The following is a 19,208-nucleotide window of genomic DNA, read 5'->3' as shown; positions in this document are numbered from 1 at the left end:
CCCCTTTCAAACATGTCGTCAGCTATCTGTCAGTTACCTCTTTCTTTCTTTGTGAACCTGACAATGACCGAAGAAGGTCGAAACGTTGTTCGCTCCTCTACGTAAAAAAATTTTCTCAACCCAAACGAGCCGTTTTTACGTGTATACTTTTGTTTTTTAGAAAACGACTGGTAATAAAATATTTTCCTCTGTGACATTTTGTGCTATAATGTGATACAAACTAAACCATGATATATCAAGGAAGATTTTGTGTGATACTGGGGACGTATTTGGGTTAGCTTATTATTATTTCGTTCCCCTCAGGGGAACGAAAAAAAACCCGGGCAGACAGAAACTTGTTTCTCTTCGCCCCATACACGGCAAGAATAAATTGGTAGCCTGATTTCGAAACTAGAGTGGCTAATTAATTGTTGGTCAGGAGTGATGGTCACAAATGACCTTGAATTTAACAGATTTGTATGTCTATTTGAGGAGCGTCGGAATCAGCCGCGAAGGAGGCCTGCGAGCCGGAGAGAGAGAGCGAAGAATGCGGTGACAAGTTCAGAACATCATTCACAAAAACTCGAAGAATTTCGTGACGTAAATGTGGTCGAAGAGAAACGAGCAGAGAGATGCAAACACAGTACGTCAACATAGTTAAAACTCATGATATACAAACACAGTACGTGAACACAGTTAAAACTCATGATATACAAACACAGTACGTGAACACAGTTAAAACTCATGATATTAGTTAACCAGAATTTTGATACTAAAATTGTGATGCTGTAAATACGATACTTACTAGTTATGATTATGAACTGTTCTAATTGGCTTCTTTTCAGGGCTGGGATCTATAAATCCTAGAAAACGAAGAATTTTGATGTGGGGAGAAACGGGAGTACCCCAAGAAAACCCACTTTCACTGAAAACAAAGAAAACAACCCCACCAGTGCCCAACACTAAAGGTATGAAGGTATATATGGTTAGACATTAGAGTTTACATTCAGGGCATGAATGTAGTTGCAGGGAGAGAGGTATCGCTGCCACGTTCGTGGGGTGGCTGCTAGTTGTGGAAATTGTCTCGTTAATTGTGTGCGGTTGCTTGCTTTTCTATAGTATTTAGATGCTAGATAGGTAAGTCTGTTCTTGAGAGCCGAGATGTTGCTTGCTTTGTCAAGGTAGGCTGTCGGTGTGTAACTAGGGGGACGATATGCCAATCGAATGGCAAGATTCTGGGCTTGTTGCAATTTTTTAAGGTGGTTGAGGGGTGCGTTTGCAGTAATCATGTTGCCGTATTTAATGATCAGCCGAATGTAAGTCTTGTAAATGGTAAGAATCGTTTTAGTTCTACAGCCATTGGCAATTCTACTGATTCTTCTGAGGTAGAAGATTCGTTTAGAGTATGGTTATGAAGTGATCAGTCCATGTCAGTTTCTTGTTGAACGTGATACCAAGGAATTTAATAGTGGGGGTGATCCATCATTGTCAGTTTGACTTTAGAGATGGGCTTGCTTTTTCTCGAAATTTTGCGTTTAAAGGTTATAGCCTGAGTTTCAGTCGCATTAAGCACGACCCGCCAGGTGTTACACCAGATGGTTATACTGTTGAGTGTGGATTGAACTTTAGAGGCGGCCAGTAGGGGTTCGCGTGATGTACTCCATATTGCTATGTCGTCAGCATATTGCGACGCATTGGTGTACTTAAGTTTATGGAAAGGGATGTCGTTAACATATAATACATATAAAAGAGGGTTGAATACTGAAGGAGTTTAAACTCGAGGTCCTGGTGCCAGAATGAGTCAAAGGATTGTTTAACGTGTAAAAATAAGCCCATTGTAGTGTGGTTTTTTATTAAATCCTTATATGATGGATTAAAATAAATTCCGACGAGGCGGATTTGAACCACCGACCTATGGATAACTATAACCCTACTACAGTCCACCGCTCTACCAACTGAGCTATCGTCGGATAGTGTGAAATAAGCCAACTGGTTTTAACTGATTAGTGCATTTGACGTCACTGAGCTCCGCCTATACTTAACCAAACTTCCAAAAGCTGAGTATCAGGCTCAATATAGTCTCTTCAACTCTCATCTGATGGAAACTTATAGAAAAGATAATCGCGAACAGGCTCTTATTTCGTATAGAAACTAATAATATTATTAATGACATTCAAAATGCAGCCCGGCATCAGATCAGCGCTTACTTTAATAGATTAACTGAAACTATCTTTCGAGCATTCAACCCTAAACATATGACAGTTGCAGCATTCCTGAATGTCAAAAAAAAAAAAAATTCGATAGCGTTCGTCATAACGGACTGCTGTTCAAACTGTACCAACTCGAAATTCCATAAACAATTATTCGCTGTATCTCAAGATTTCTCTCCAACATACAGCCCAGAGCACGACTCAATCAAACACATTCCCACTTATTCAGGCTGGTGGCAGGCGTACCGCAAGGATCTACTGTCAGCTTACTCTTGTACACAGTATACTTCAACAACGTTCCGTTCCTCAAACTCGGGTATACTCAGGCGTCACAATATGTTAATAACGCTGCTGTTTGGAGCACATCAAGAGACTCATTGGTCGCAGCTAGTAGAGTTCAAACTTCACTCAATCACATAACCGATACCTTAACTTAGTGAAATAATCCACAATTTAGCCGCAAGATATTTGCAACTTGCAGTAAAAGTTAGGTTAAATGAAAAACTGTGTGTAATTACTGTATCTCAAGCGCTTGTTTTCATTTTGTTTCTTTGTTTTTCTTATAGCAAAGCCACATCGGGCTCTCTGCCGAACCCACCGAGAGGGAATCGAACCCCTGATTTTAGCGTTGTAAATCTGTAGACTTACCGCTGTACTAGCGGGGGGCTTCTCAGGCTCAAATAGACCTGGCACGGCCAAGCGTGTTAAGGCGTGCGACTCGTAATCTAAGGATCGCGGGTTCGCATCCCCGTCGCGCCGAACATGCTCGCCCTTTCACCCGTGGAAGCGTTATACTGTAACGGCCAATCTCACTATTCGTTGGTAAAAGAGCAGCTCAAGAGTTGGCGGTGGGTGATGATGACTAGCTACCTTCTCTCTAGTCTTACACTGCTAAATTAGGGACGGCTAGCGCAGACAGCCCTCGAGTAGCTTTGTGTGAAATTAAAAAAAACAACAAAAAAAGCAAACTCAGGCGCAAAAGCTGCAGAAAAAGCTGCGAACTTCACCTATAAAGAATATTTCAAAGACAAAGAAATATCATGTGCTTATTGTGGACGGAAGATGCGATGATGCTCAACATATGATGTGATCTCACGTTTAGTGGAACTTCCACCGTTTATTGAAATGATTGGCATGAATTGAAAACACTTTCTTCAATCCTGAGATAAATTATAATAAATTAAACTCGTATTAGAACCGGCTAAAAAATCTACAGTACAGTTACAAGAAGAAAATTTAACTCCTGAAGACTTCTATGAAGTGTGGTTTGTTTGTAAAACTGAAATATCCATAATCAAACGTCTGCTGGCTCACAACATCACAGAACCAATGAAAGCTAGGAAAAAAAGACTTCTTTAAAATAAGGTAATACGAGCATCGTTATATCTAGATTATAGATTTAATGTTTTGTGAAGCAGAACAGGAGCAAGCCATAAATCATTTGATCAAACTTAACGTCAGATTATGTGCAATGAATCCTAAACTTGAATTTCAAGTAACTTGGGAATCTGAAGAGCAGATGGCATCCAGTACATCAGGGAACGAGTTGGAAAAGATGCTTAGATTGGTTGTAAAAAGCAAGAAAAACTCGAGTACTCCATAAAAGGGGTATTGCTTTGGCTCTGAAGAACTTTGCGAATACTGAAAGAATTCCAGCAGATAGCAGTCTAAATTCATGGTGTAACTGAATGAAGATAAAACATGAAGACTTGTACAAACTGACTATAGTTGTGCATGCTGCTCCAGTGATACAAGTCACTGTAGAAAGGTTACAAAACATGAAGACTTGTACAAACTGACTATAGTTGTGCATGCTGCTCCAGTGATACAAGTCAGTGTAGAAAGGTTACAAAACATGAAGACTTGTACAAGCTGACTATAGTTGTGCATGTTGCTCCAGTGATACAAGTCACTGTAGAAAGGTTACAAAACATGAAGACTTGTACAAACTGACTATAGTTGTGCATGCTGCTTCAGTGATACAGGTAACTGTAGAAAGGTTACAAAACATGAAGACTTGTACAAGCTGACTATAGTTGTGCATGCTGCTCCAGTGATACAAGTCACTGTAGAAAGGTTACAAAACATGAAGACTTGTACAAGCTGACTATAGTTGTGCATGCTGCTCCAGTGATACAAGTCAGTGTAGAAAGGTTACAAAACATGAAGACTTGTACAAACTGACCATAGTTGTGCATGCTGCTCCAGTGATACAAGTCATTGTAGAAAGGTTACAAAACATGAAGACTTGTACAAACTGACTATAGTTGTGCATGCTGCTCCAGTGATACAGGTCACTGCAGAAAGGTTATAAAACATGAAGACTTGTACAAACTGACTATAGTTGTGCATGCTGCTCCAGTGATACAGGTCACTGCAGAAAGGTTATAAAACATGAAGACTTGTACAAACTGACTATAGTTGTGCATGCTGCTCCAGTGATACAAGTCACTGCAAAAAGGTTATAAAACATGAAGACTTGTACAAACTGACTATAGTTGTGCATGCTGCTCCAGTGATACAAGTCACTGTAGAAAGGTTATAAAACATGAAGACTTGTACAAACTGACTATAGTTGTGCATGCTGCTCCAGTGATACAAGTCACTGCAGAAAGGTTATAAAACATGAAGACTTGTACAAACTGACTAAAGTTGTGCATGCTGCTTCAGTGATACAAGTCACTGTAGAAAGGTTACAAAACATGAAGACTTGTACAAACTGACTATAGTTGTGCATGTTGCTCCAGTGATACAAGTCATTGTAGAAAGGTTATTTTATATTTCAATGTCGAGAAAGCAAGCTACAGTGCATTCGTTTTTGTTGAAGCTGTCTATAATTGATTCTGTTCGTCAAATTAGGTAGTCTGTAGTTTGTCTATATTTTCTAAATCCGTTTTGAATTTCGGGTAATTATGATTTTGTTTCTAAATATATAGATAGTCGGTTACTAATTATTTTTTCTAAAATTTTTCCGATACAATTGTTTAGGCTAATTAGACGGTAACTGTTTGGTTTATTTTCTAGCTTTCCTTCTTTCTGGAACATTAAAATTACGGCTTGCTTCCAAGAAACAGGGATATATCCAGCTGAAAATGGTAAGTTGAATAGAGCTGTTAGGTGTTCATATAATTTCTCAGTATTATGTTTCAGGAGGATAGCTTGTATACCATCATCTTCAGGAGCTTTGTTTTTTTGTGTTTTTGATGTTCATGTCTGGTTCATGGTGTGTTTTGAAAGTGTTTTGTAGGTGGTCTTTAAATGTCTCTACCTTTTCTAGGTCAGTGAAAGCTGTTTTGTCATGTGATTCGAATGGTGGTTACTCTTCGTTTGTTTTTCCTGTGTTGATATATCTTTTTGAAGTGTGTCCAGAATTGTTTTGGATCTGTTTTATGATTTAATTGTATCTCAACTGTCTTGTTTTTGTTGTCGGATTTGATGTCTTATTTTATTTCTTATAGTGTTTGTGTTTTTAGTGTTGGGTTTTGATTTTGTAGGTGCTGTCTGCGTAGTTTTTTTCTTTCTTTGATTAGGTGATTTATTTCTTGATGTGGTTGTCATATGAGTGATGTTGTGAAGTGTTTTTGTTTCGGTATTGAGCTGTTGACTGCATGTTTTAGGCACTCAGACATTATATGACTACATGCATCTATATCTGATGCGTCTTTGGCAAAGTTTAGTACTTCCATCTGTAAAATTTGGTGTATGATTGATTGAAATTGTGGCCAATTAGCTTTCTTATAATTCAATTTATGTTTTACTTTAATTTTGTTTAAGTGGGGGGTGAGATTGAAAATACACCAGACTGGAAAGTGGTCAATATCGATATTGTGACCAACAGAGAAGTTTACGAATTTGCGACACATATTGTACGAACACAGGCATAAGTCCAGTATTTCACTGGTGCCATGTGAGTACGAGATATGTGTCGGTGTTCCATCATTTAACAAAATCATGTTAGTTTCAGTTAGAAATTAATAAAGTATTTTACCATTAGGGTTTGTACATATACACTTAAAGGTGATATGTTTACTATTTAAATATCCTATAATTACTATATTAAGGTTACAGTTATATATGTAATGTAATAGATTGACATCTAATACTTCACTAGGTGAGCAGTAAATGCCCGCCACTGTTACTGATTTTTTACGTCTCTTACTACTGATTCATTAGAGGAAGGTATTCAAACTCCTTGAACTATAAGTTCAGTTTTATACAGTAATAAAATTCCTCTGTTTGAATCTCTCTTGCCCTTTCTATCATGTCTGATAATAGATTATCCTTTTATTTTAAATCTATGGTAGTTATAGAGGGTTGTTTCACTAACTACAAAGACATCTGGTTTTATGGTGTTGGTTATATCTTCAATCTCATGTTTCTTGGAAACAATAGCATCCTGGATGTTAATGCGTAGTACTGTAAATTTATCCATGGTTGGCAGAGTTCGTGATATATGTTAAGATCTGTGGCAGGTATTTTTCGATGTTTTTCATAATTATTTTAATGACTATGCCTATTAAACTGTTTACATTATTCGGATTAGTGTAATAATTCGTGTAATAATAATAATTCGGCCATTATTTCAGGGAAAGAGGATGTAATACAGACAGTATCTGATAGACTCTTGCATAATGTACTAAACTATTTTAATAAAAACTGTCATAAAAATGATTTACTGTGTATCTAAATGCATGATGAACATAGGCCTAAGTACTTCTCTCAAGCTGGCCACTGTGCACTAGACGCCTAGGACTGGTACAATATTCATAACCATTTTTATGTTATTATTATTTATTTTTTATTTTATTATTGTTTCTTCTTTTCTGTTTCTTTCTTTCTTTTTTTCCGTTAAATATATATAAATAGACTTAAAAAATAAAATAATAATGAAAAATATATAAAAGACTGAAATAAAAAATATAAATAAAAATAATAAATACAAAAGTGTCCAATATTTGTGCATAGTTACTTACCATCATATACGAGTGGTTAATCTTTTTACGATTTTGGTTTTAGAATGTAGTATTTTTTAAACATTTGTTTTCATTTAAACATGCAATTTTGTGGTAATTTTAAGATGTCATAAAATAAACAAAATTGTATTTATACTCACATTTATAAGATAAACGACTTGAATTATGTTTATGATGTACTCTTAAAATGATAAATCTCTTTAAGTAATACAATTTTCTGTAGGAGAAATGAATTAAAGAATGCCTTTAAGAAATGCGTTGAGGCTTAGTTCAGGTAAAATCCCATAGATGGTAACAAGATCGAAATTTTTAGTTTATCGTTATTTGCATTGTTCGGGTCTGATCTTTTCACTTACAAAGAGTTCTGCACTTCTATCTATTATCATTACAGGGATAAATAACTTATTCTCACCTTCTCCTTGCAGCAGAAAGGTTCACCTTTCAAAATCATTAATCATAATTTTGTGTGCCTTCATTATCACGCGTTTAAATATAAATATACATATACATAACAAGAATCGAAATATATCTACATATATACCAGTCATAGTTTTGTCCATAAGCGAAACAGTGTAACTTTCATGTTGATTTTTTCTGGTTTGTAAATGGTAAGCACTGCTTCATAAGCAACGTATAACAACAGGTTCTGAATAAAGACTTTTTGCTATAGAAACTGGTGATGTGGACATGGATAGAGTTTTATATATTGCCGTAATAGTTAATGGAGGGCGAAGTAAGATAAGCTATTGACACAAATACACAGTCAGCTGAGGAATAGCAGTTATTAGTGGTCAAAATACAAAAACTATTGTTCTTAGATATAAGAAATAAAGTTCGTTGTGTATGTACAAAGGAGAAGAGATCAAGTACACTTATTACAGAATCTGGAACAAGTCTTCTAGTATAATGGAATTTGACATAATTGTAAAAGAATTTCAAAAGTCAGAAGAGATGCATACGCTCCGATATAAGAAAATGATTGGTGATGGTGATACATAGAAAAAATATGGAGTGTGTGTCTTACGACAGGAGTGTAGACAAAATAGAATGTGCTAATCATGTTGTAAGACTATACACAAAATATTTATTCCAAATAGCAGGAAAAAGTGCAGAAAACTGCAAAGACAGAATGTTGAGATTTTAAAAATGTGCTCGTGCAGCTGTTCGCCATAATGCTTGTTTGTTTGTCTGTTTTTTGAATTTCGCACAAAGCTACTCGAGGTCTATCTGTGCTAGCCGTCCCTAATTTAGTAGTGTAAGACTAGAGGGAAGGCAGCTAGTCATCACCACCCACCGCCAACTCTTGGGCTACTCTTTTCCCAACGAATAGTGGGATTGCACGTAACATTATAACGCCCCCACGGCTGAAAGGGCGAGCATGTTTGGTGCGACCGCGATTCGAACCCGCGACCCTCAGATTACGAGTCGCAAGCCTTAACCTCGACAAAAATTAGCACAAAATAGTAATTCAATAAAAGAACTGATAGAACATTTAAAGAATGTACCCTACCATATATTTGGAAATCATAGGAAGTACAAATCTTGCTCTTGTTCCCATGAAAACATAACTTATATCAAAACAAAGCCGGCCCAGCATGGCCAAGCGCGTAAGGCACGCGACTCGTAATCCGAGGGTCGCGGGTTCGCGCCCGCGTCGCGCTAAACATGCTCGCCCTCCCAGCCGTGTGGGCGTTATAATGTGACGGTCAATCCCACTTTTCGTTGGTAAAAGAGTAGCCCAAGAGATGGCGGTGGGTGGTGATGACTAGCTGCCTTCCCTCTAGTCTTACACTGCTAAATTAGGGACGGCTAGCACAGATAGCCCTCGAGTAGCTTTGTGCGAAATTCCAAAACAAACAAACAATCAAAACAAAGCATTTGAATAACCAGGGGTGTAGCCAAGGGGGGGTTGGAGGTTAACCCCCATGGATCCAAACTCTTTAGACAAGCTCAATTGCCACCTGTGAAGTTGCATAAAGATCCGTGATTGCATGACAGATAATTGCACACACAACAAATGGTCAAATGCAAATTTCTGATTGAACACTCTTTTAATACAGCAAGTTTTGTCAGAACAAGAGAAATACCATCGAATATCTATGAAAGGCTCAAACACCTGTTTGTTCTTGTCAGAACAGTTTGGTTCAACTTTAATATCACGGTGAATGTATAATGAGGCCAGGCCATTCATTCGATCTCCAGTGGTAGTATTTCTCAAATACGTTTTGAGTCTTCTGAGAGTTGAAAACGAACGCTCCACTGAGCTCGTTGACACAGGCAGCGTGGAAAGTACTTTCAACAGTCTAGAAATGACTAGGAACATTTCTACATTGCACATTGCATATGCATTTATGACATTTTTTGGTCTGTTGTTCGCAAGTGATTTGTACCAAACCCTAAGTTCACCTGCTGCAGCTAGTGAAGTGCTGTCAATGTCAACCTTGTATATATTGACCAACTCTTTAATTTCGTCACATTGTTGTGTTGTAGCTTCTTACCGTTCTTTGGTAGATTCTGATGGTAGTACACACATGAAGTTTATAAGGAGAGTTTTGTGACTGGACAGACGGTCACATATTTGTGAAAGAAAGTGATCAACAAATGGTACAAATACAACAATACGAAAGTACTCCTCTGGACTAGTGATTTGTGGGTTAGCACAGTACATCTGTCTTTTAGCCTGCCTTGGCATTATGATGTCAATTTGAAGCTCACTACACAAAGTTTGAGCCTCACAGAAAATGTTAAATTCATTCACAGTATTATTTCTGAGTGAATATATTAAATCTTCCACTATTTCTGCGTGATGCATCGCAGCACCTAAAACAATGTTCTGTTGCTGCAGTAAGTTGCACAGAGGTAAACTAAAGGAAAACAATTTAGCAATGGTAAGTAGAATGATGATGAATTCTGGCTGTGTTATAGAACACAACAATTGATCGGCTTGAATGGCAGAATCTCTGTCTTGCCAACCTGATATGGTCTCAAGGGCATTTGCAACTGCATGGATCAATTCTAGAAAGACAATGACTGAGTCATGCCTCTCAACCCACCGGGTGGGGCAGAGACCTTTCAAACTTTTTTTTACGATTCAGGTGCTTTATTCTCCACCGAAAGAGCCAAATCGTGCTTTCGTTTGGGTATATTGAGAAAGTTTTCAATGCCAGAAATTACTCCCATGCAATTTCGCACAGGAACTTCTTTACAATCATCAGAAATTGTCAAGTTTAGGGAATGGGCACTGCAGTGTACATAGGGTACAAGTGGGAATTTATCAGTTATGTGTCTCAGGACACCATTGAATTTCCCACTCATAGAGGCAGCACTGTCGTACCCTTGTCCTCGCAGGTAAGCCATGTCAATACCATATTTTGTTAGATTGTTTATGATAACATCAGTCAAGTTTCTGCCTGTCACATCATAAACAGGTATAAATTGCAAAACATCTTCTCTCATTGCAACAGAGTTGTCATTGGCATGCAAATATCTAACACAGCGAAAACTGTTCAATGCCTGAAATATCTGTTGTTTCATCAGCTAATATTGAGAAACACTTTGCAGCATTAACCCTGTTGACCAAAGAATCAAGAACATGAGTATTACAGGCATTGATGATTTCATTTTGAATTTGAGGATTCAGATACATAGCATTCCTCTTTGTACTCTTAAGGCTTGCTGAAAGCTTGACATCACCCTTTGCTCTGTTACGCAAAATTGCCCGAAAATTCCCATCATTATTTATGGGCTCCTCATCAGTGTCACCAACAAACATTGGATCAGAATCATATTTTCTCCTCAAAGCTAAACCCTGTCTCTTACGCAGCAATACAATACCAGTAATACTCATTTAATATTGCTAGTTCTGTTCAATTTCCTGCTTGTAAGTTGCATCAAGCTGCAAGTGCACAAATGAACTTGTGTTTATGACCTGTAGAAAATTGTTAGCTTTATCTTTGCTGTCTTGGTGGTACTGTTTTAATTCATGTGCCTTGAAGTCTTCAACAGCCTTCTTCCAGTTTGTGTATGGAAATTTCACTAGTTGTCCCAATTTCTGGCTTCCAACACCAGCACCATCAGGAGCAAAAGACAGCAAAGCTTGCAGCATGTTGACTACAGTAGCCGAAAGAAAATGTAAAATATTTTCTCAACCCAAACGAGCCGTTTTTGCATATAAATTTCTCAACAAGTGGGTTTCTCGACATCACTGATTGTACAGTAGCCATCTCTACTGGAAAGCTAACGATGCAGAGTGTTTGCATGATTTTTAATACAAAATTAATATAATGAGGAGTCGACTTACCTGTTTACTAATGCTGACATCATCAGAAATGTAATTTCCAATGTCCCAGACTGGACCTGAGGTGGTAGTGGCAGCACTGGTAGAAGGCCACGGTGATGACTCTGACAATTCATTTGACAATTCTGATTCAACCTGATTGGCTGCAGCAGATTGATCAGGTTCAGCCTCATGAATGGTTTAAAAAACCCATGCAGTGTCTTTTGCTTTTTCAGGCTTGACAGAGTGAATGATTGTTTATCGCAACTTCTGTTTGTCAACGTCACATTCACAGTACCATCGGCGCCATCTATAGTGAATGATTCACAATAGATGGCGCCAATGGTACTAGGTTAATGCCATGGTGCTGCAAGTCTGCCACGGTGCCACCCACTGTTTGTTTGTGAAGTTAATTCTTGAAATCCAGGGAATCTGAACATACACTGTCCATGATATATGAATACAGATTAAAGACACTATACACTGTACATATATTTTGCACTCTCCTGAGTGACTCTATATTTTATATGTTGATGACAGGACTGTAGGCCTACTCTGCTGGGCCTTATAACTATAAGTTACATATTACATATATAGGCCTATATATTTTTTAATCATAAATAAATATGAAATTTGCCAAAATGGTGGTCTCAGAATGCATAATTCAGGCTTTTCTTTTATGTTTTTATTTAAAAAATTCCCGGGGGGCATGCCCCCGAACCCACCATCCATGGCTTCGCGTCTGGGGCACTTGCATCAAGCACTCAAACTAACCACCCAAATGGCCATTTCTGGCTATGCTCCTACCATGGATATTGAAATCCAGTTTTTAACGTTATAAGGTCTTACACTTTCCCTTGTGAGTGATTTAACTTGTTTTTTAGAGATATATTTTTTCTAGCTATTTCTTAGAGATTCTACACTTAGTAAAACACAAAAAAAAATCACAAAATTTAATATTTTTCATTTTCTTTGTTAGGACTAGTTTGTTTGTTTCGAATATCGCACACAGCTGCTCGAGGGCTATATGCGCTTGCCGTCCCTAATTTAGCAGTGTAAGACTAGAGAAAAAGGAGCTAGTTATCACCACCCACCGCCAACTCTTTGGCTACTCTTTTACCAACAAATAGTGAGATTGACTGTAACATTATAACGCCCTCATGGTTGAAAGGGCGAGCATGTTTGGAGTGATGGGGATTCGAACCCGCGACCATTAGTTAGCTAGTCGATTACCTTAACCACCAGCCATGCCAGACCCTTGTAGGACTAATCAGTTTAATTGTATGGTTTGATTGTAATATATAGTAATATTTATTGTGCTTATCCAAGTCTCTGTTTGCTTCCCTTTATTTATCAACCAAATTTTAAGACATGAAATGCTCAGCTAAACTTTTTCTTGTAATAGAAACTCCACGTATTTTACTGGAAATGTTTTTTTGTTACTGACGCCAGGTCATCCTGGTGATTAAGGTGCTTTTTCGTAATCTGTAGATTACTGGATCGAAACCCGTCGTCAAACATATTTATCATTTCTACTGTGATGGTGCTATATAATATGACGGCCAATCCCACTTTTCATGAGATAAGAGCAATCCAAGAACTGGCAGTTCATGATTATTGCTTAGTTGTCTTCCCTTTATCTATTCAAGAACTAGGGACAACTAAAAGAGACAGCTTTGGAAGAAATTCAGTAAACAAACAATGTGTGAAAAACCCATAATGTATTTATGGTAGTGAATTTGAAAGTTTCTAGTTATACCTTGCTTCGTGTGGTAAATTTACAACAACAAAATAAAAAAAATAAGTAAAAATTATTCATTGGTAAAAGATTATTTCGGAATCAATAAACATATAACCACTTCAAAATTAATACAACTATAAGGGAATCTCCATCTACTGTTTAGTGTTTAAATTAGAGCCAATATGACTGTTTTGAGACAATGATGAACCACTGATTTTAGAGATGTACCACTGTCTTACCAGAGGATATCAAGAATAGTAATATTAGAACCACAAAAACTACAAGAACAGGAATGATATTTCGATACAGACCCAACCAACCCCATCTAAAACAATATTCTATCCCAGCTCACAGATATGATTATATATATAGGTTAGTATGTGAAATATAGCATTACTACACGAAATCTTGTTAATGTATGAACTACTGGTACTTTAATAACCATGTTAGTCCTATTATTTTTACCATTTTATTGTCACACAGGATGAGTAGTTTATTAACATGATAATATAACTTTTGTTATAATTTGGAAGTGTTGAATCATATTAACAAATTCATTGCACATGTATCATCAACACATTATATTATCTCAGAAACTCTAAGTATATTTAGCAGCTTTTAGGTGATGCTTGTTTCATGAGAAATTGGAATATTTGGATAGAATCCTATATTATAAACTTTACTATAATATGGTCTATGAAATACAAATAAAGATGCAACGTAACGTCAGAATACAAGCGTTGTGTAGATAAACAATTATATCGAGATTCCCGGTCTAATGTCCCGCTACAGCAAAGTGGTTAGGGTACTCGACTTGTAATCTGAGTATCATGGGTTCGAATTCCTGTCACACCAAACATGCTCGCTCTTTCAGCCGTGGGGGCGTTGTGATGTGAGTCAATCTCAGTACTCGTTAGTAAAATAGTATCCCAAAAGTTGGCAGTGGGTGATGATAGCTAACTGCCTTCCCTCTAGTATTAAACTACTAAATTATGGACGGCTAACTCAGATTGTCTTTGTGTAGCTATGCGCGAAATTTAAAAAAAAAAAAAACAGTATAGGTCTAACACTAATAGATGTAAAATATATATGTAAAAATGGCTTGTTTGGGTTGAGAAAATACTTCAAATAGAGAAGTGAACAACGTTTCGACTTTCTTCGGTGACACTTTATAACTGTGGTAATAAAACATGTTAGGTTTAAACTAACTTCTCTGTCTAATTAAATATTCTGTCTGTTATATCAGTGTATTAAACTCAGAATTAAATATTAATAAGGCTTATCTTTTATTAGAGAAACAAACACAAAGCAATGTATTTCCATGAACTTGTCAGAGTGTTCAAATGTTTAGAAACTTACTACTTATTGGCCAGATCTGGAACTTCTGAAAAGAAATATAATAAAAGAAACATCTCAACTGCTATATGAAAACAATCTGGTATATAATACACTTAAGTTTTGTTTTCCTAATTCCAATTCTATGTTCTTTGTGTACCTCAGTAACGGTATAAAGTACAAGTGATATTCATCTTCTCTACATCATGAGATCAAAACAGTTAAATCTGTCTGTTTATAACCAAATAAACATGTTTACAGTTCTTCCTCTTTGTTATATTTTATTTTAAAATTGTCTAATCACTTTATCTTGTTGAAAGCCATGACCAACTTAGATTAAAATTTACGTCGTGGAGTCCCGTGTCTTTTATAAGTTTAAATAATCCTATTAAAGAAAAAGACTTGTTGTTTTCTTGTCTTATCTATTTTTCCTTAACATGTCTGAAGCATCTAGAAGGAGGTGTATTCACGTCAGTCCCATGTCGATTATTTAATAATGTGAATGATTTCACTCATCATATCAAGCTGCGTCTATGGACAGATAACCTTACCATTTCCATCAGTAGAGGGCCCCCAGAAGAGAAATGATAAATACCAAACGATTAAAAATCAATGTTGTGGTCATCGAAGGTCATTAGGACACTTATAATGTAAGTGAAACTGACACTGTTAACCATAGAAGTGGTTGATGTACAAAGGAATCTCAAGTTTCTCAGGCTATATTCTTTACATGCATTCAACAGTAGAGTAGATATCATGGTAAAGACTTTGATGTAAATAAAGGTTTAATTGTTCCATTAAAACAGTAAGATACACCTTACTACAAAATAACCAATCTCAGTGAACTTGGAAGAGATCACTACACCAAACTGACAAAACAACCATCGGATCACAAGTATTGGTAAGAGGAGAGCTGTAGACATGTGCTCTTTTACAACAGACACAGGGTATTAGGTCTTCCTATTTATATAGTTTGGTAGGGAAAGTTAAAGTGTTCGTGTTTGTATTCAAATACATTCGTATAGTATTCATAGTCACTGAATGATTACATGAAAACTTAATACTGCAAGATTGCATCGATATGTATTTTTTTTTTTATCAATACCTTTTGAAGAGTTAACAGTTTTAACCCAGGGTCAAAACACTGTTGCCTCCAGTTCTGTAGTGTCATGTGACCGTTATTTTCTTGTATCACATAAAATAACAGGAATCAGTTACTTCCAAATAGAAACCTACAGTTTTGTTCAGATATACAGGTGAAGTTTTCTGTGGTTTCGCTCGTCAAGATAAATTTCTCTAACACACAAACAATCTACAGAAATTGAAACATTTCACAAAGGGAAACGAAAACAAAGAAACGATTAATTTTTCAAACGTTAGCATCACACGACCCACCTCCCAAGGTTTCACCACTAAAATTAATAGAAATAACACATACAACGGAAATTACATGAACTGATTTTCTCATCATGCTATCCACCAGAAGTTAGACACACTAGAAGGAACTCTAAACTTAGAATACACTATGTACAGAACAGAAAACATTCATAAAGAAGCTGTGCACTAAAGTGAATGTTTCACTGACGTCAACCAGTTCACTACTAAAGTAGTTATAGAAAGTGTAAATACATTAAAAACAACAGACAAAGGGTGTTTAACAAACAAACAAAGTTATTTTTTTCCAAAATAAAGAAAAACAAATTACTTGTGTCAAGAAAATATTAGTGTACTTCTATCAGCATGGGCGTAGAATTTTTACACCCTATGGGAGGATGATTTTTGCAACCAATTATGTGGACTGATCAATTTGCAAATTGGTAATCTCTGATTACGTAAATCTGAAAGCTGTAAACATGCAGTCACAGAGTAATCTTGTTGCCACGATACTTCAAGGTTTCCATGTAGGTTTGTATAAGTGAGGTGTTGTGAACAGTTTTCAAAATGTTAATAGAATAAAAACAAATGTGTCACACATTAATTGCCACATGAATTCATTCCTGCACACTGTACAGTATAAAAGATGGCCATTATACTTGACAAGGTTACTAATAACTTTCATTGTATGAATTACGTTTTCAAATATTAATAAAATTAGTAATTACCCTTGACAAGTTTATATCTACTGAAAAACTGTTCATGTTGTTTGATAAGAATAATTAAAATGTCTGCGAACTCTTGAAAATTACACATCAATACAATGTAGCACATAATTATTCATACTTTTCATTGAAGTAAGATTCATTTAGTCCTCTGGTCTACATGTTCCCAAACGTAGACCTCCTTTGTGATGATCTGTTTATCAATTCTTTCATAAGCACTTCTATATTTATCTTGTCGACCTCATCTTTGTGAGTGTGACAAACTGCCACATGGGTGAGGCGGCATTGAGACATAGTTGACCTTAACCACGTCTTCAACCGTCTTGATGCAGAAAAGCTACGTTCACATTCGCAGCTGGATACTGGACATACAAGCAAAATTTTCATGAGAAGAAACACTTCGCTAAACATCTGCTGGCTTGTTTCATGCATTTTACAGTAAGCATCCTTCGCACCTTTCAGAGATACTGCTTTTGTTGTTCCTTTGAACATTGGCAACTGAAACTCGGGCCGTTGTTCAGAGATTTCTGGATAGAAGTTTATAACCGAGTTATCAATCTTGCCAGATGTGATCATGTTCTCAAGTGCTAGATATTGCCTCAAGTGATTGTTGTCTGCATTGAATCTAGTGGTCAGATGTTCTATGACTGTGTCCACAAATTCAAAATATTGGCTTCTGTAGTAATCTCTAGCTGTTGCAGAATGGTGTGCTGAGCCATCACCTGTGATCCTTCTGGGGGGTCTGCGAATGCGTGGTAGTTCAATAGGCACCAGATCTAGGGAAGTTACCTGTTTCTCAGCTTCATCAAATATCTTGTTGTAATTTTCCTCTCTTCACAATACCCGCAATTGCTCAACTGTCATTGCAGATGCTTCAATCATGCCAGATACTGTCGCTGATTTTGCTTGGAATGTAAGGTTTAGTTCCTCTAATGCAGCTAATGGATACTGAGCCATCAACAATCCTAAAACTGTCTTTCCTTTGTCAAATCTGTCCAACAGACCTCGTGCTTTCACTGCTACATCTGATTTTTTATTTGCTAATTCAGACAAAGAACCAACAATGTCACTGTAGTGATCATTAGCTCATATAATTGCAGATAGGCGGCACAATCAGCGTGTTGGACACAGTGGACGGATGTATTTAACTGGACCATTGTGGCTTTCTGACGATACAATAATTTCAAAGATTGTCTTGTATTTGCCTGACCTCTGAAGCAAGACACCAAGTTCATGTACCCACTGGATAGAATCTCGAACACATTCGCAAGCTTTAACTGCATGTTGCATTATTAAATTAGCCTTGTGTGTTCCGCAGTCAAAAAACAAAGCTGACGGTTGCTTCTCTTTTATTTTTGCCTGGCATCCACTGTACGCACCACTCATGTTAGCGGCTCCATCATAAGTTTGTGCTCTTAATCCTGACGGTGGTAAATTGAGTCTAGTCATTACATCAAGTATAGTCGAGGATATTGTTTCACCAGTTGTATTGGAAACACTGTACAAACCAAGAAATGTCTCATGGACGTCAAGGTTCTCATCTACGTATCATACACATATTGCTTCCTGTTCAGCACCTGTAACGTCTTGAGTGCCATCAACCATTAATGCAAAGATTTTACTTTGCTGCACTTCGTGTGCTATGTTCCTCAGTATTTGATGGCTGAACATCTCCATTATTTCATTCTGAGCATGGGGTGATGTGAATGTGGTTTTCTTTGACAAGTAGGCCATCAACTCAGGATTTTCCTCTTCCAGGAGCTGCATTAACTGCAAGAAGTTCCCCTCAGTATCAGTATGTCCACGTAATGCTAAACCTTGACGCAGTAAGAAACGTAAACTTCTGAATATTTTGGCTGGACTTCTTTTGTATTCTTTCTGCTGCTTCTTTTTTCCATCATGTAGCTGGACATTCACTGGAGTTACACCAAGTGAACCTTCTGGAGATATAGCGAATCTGTTCTGAGAGGAGGATTGGTGTTCGTTGAATTTCTCTTTTGCCTTCTTCCAGTTGCAAAAACCGGTGAATATGAAGGTATACTCCACTGGCCTCTCCAGTTTCTCTGTAAAAGGCCCTCTATTTCCCTCCTTGGCACAATGAAAGCATATGACTTTTTGAGTCTGATTGTCGAAGTGCAACCATGGGAACTCACCAAACCACTTGGCCTGGAAATTGATATTTTCAGAATTTCCTTTCTGTCGTGATATTAGTTGTGCGTCTGGATGATATGGCTTTCCACACTATATCTGTGGAGTGTCAGATTTTTCATTACTGCACAAACCTGTTTCACAACTATCTCGTGGTTCATGATGTGCAATAGTTGCACAAGTATTTTCAGACTCGTCTTCTGATGAACATGGTATTTCCTCTGTATGGCAAGTTTCTATTCCTTTGCTTGAGGTTGTTGGATTATCTGCATCTGCATTGTCACTTGTAGTACTAGTAACTGGCTTGCAGAACTGTCTGATATCGGAAAGTTTCAGATGAGTGTTTGTCATGATTGGAATCTGTTTCCCAGATGACTCAAAAGGCTAAAATACAGTCTTTATTGAAAAACTCTAACGTACAACGAACGAAGATAGAACAGAATGGAG

General features: G+C 37.0%; 1 non-coding gene across 1 annotated transcript; it reads right to left on the bottom strand.

The window, feature by feature from the left end:
- Window positions 1-1,863: 1,863 nt before the first annotated feature.
- TRNAY-GUA (transfer RNA tyrosine (anticodon GUA)) lies at window positions 1,864-1,949 on the bottom strand. Its single transcript is given in 2 exon segments — window positions 1,864-1,899; window positions 1,913-1,949. It is a non-coding gene; the product is annotated as a tRNA-Tyr (tRNA).
- Window positions 1,950-19,208: the final 17,259 nt, after the last annotated feature.

Source organism: Tachypleus tridentatus, chromosome 7 (genome assembly GCF_004210375.1).
Source record: "Tachypleus tridentatus isolate NWPU-2018 chromosome 7, ASM421037v1, whole genome shotgun sequence".
NCBI classification, from domain to species: domain Eukaryota; kingdom Metazoa; phylum Arthropoda; class Merostomata; order Xiphosura; family Limulidae; genus Tachypleus; species Tachypleus tridentatus.
This window is presented reverse-complemented; position numbering and strand designations above follow the sequence as displayed.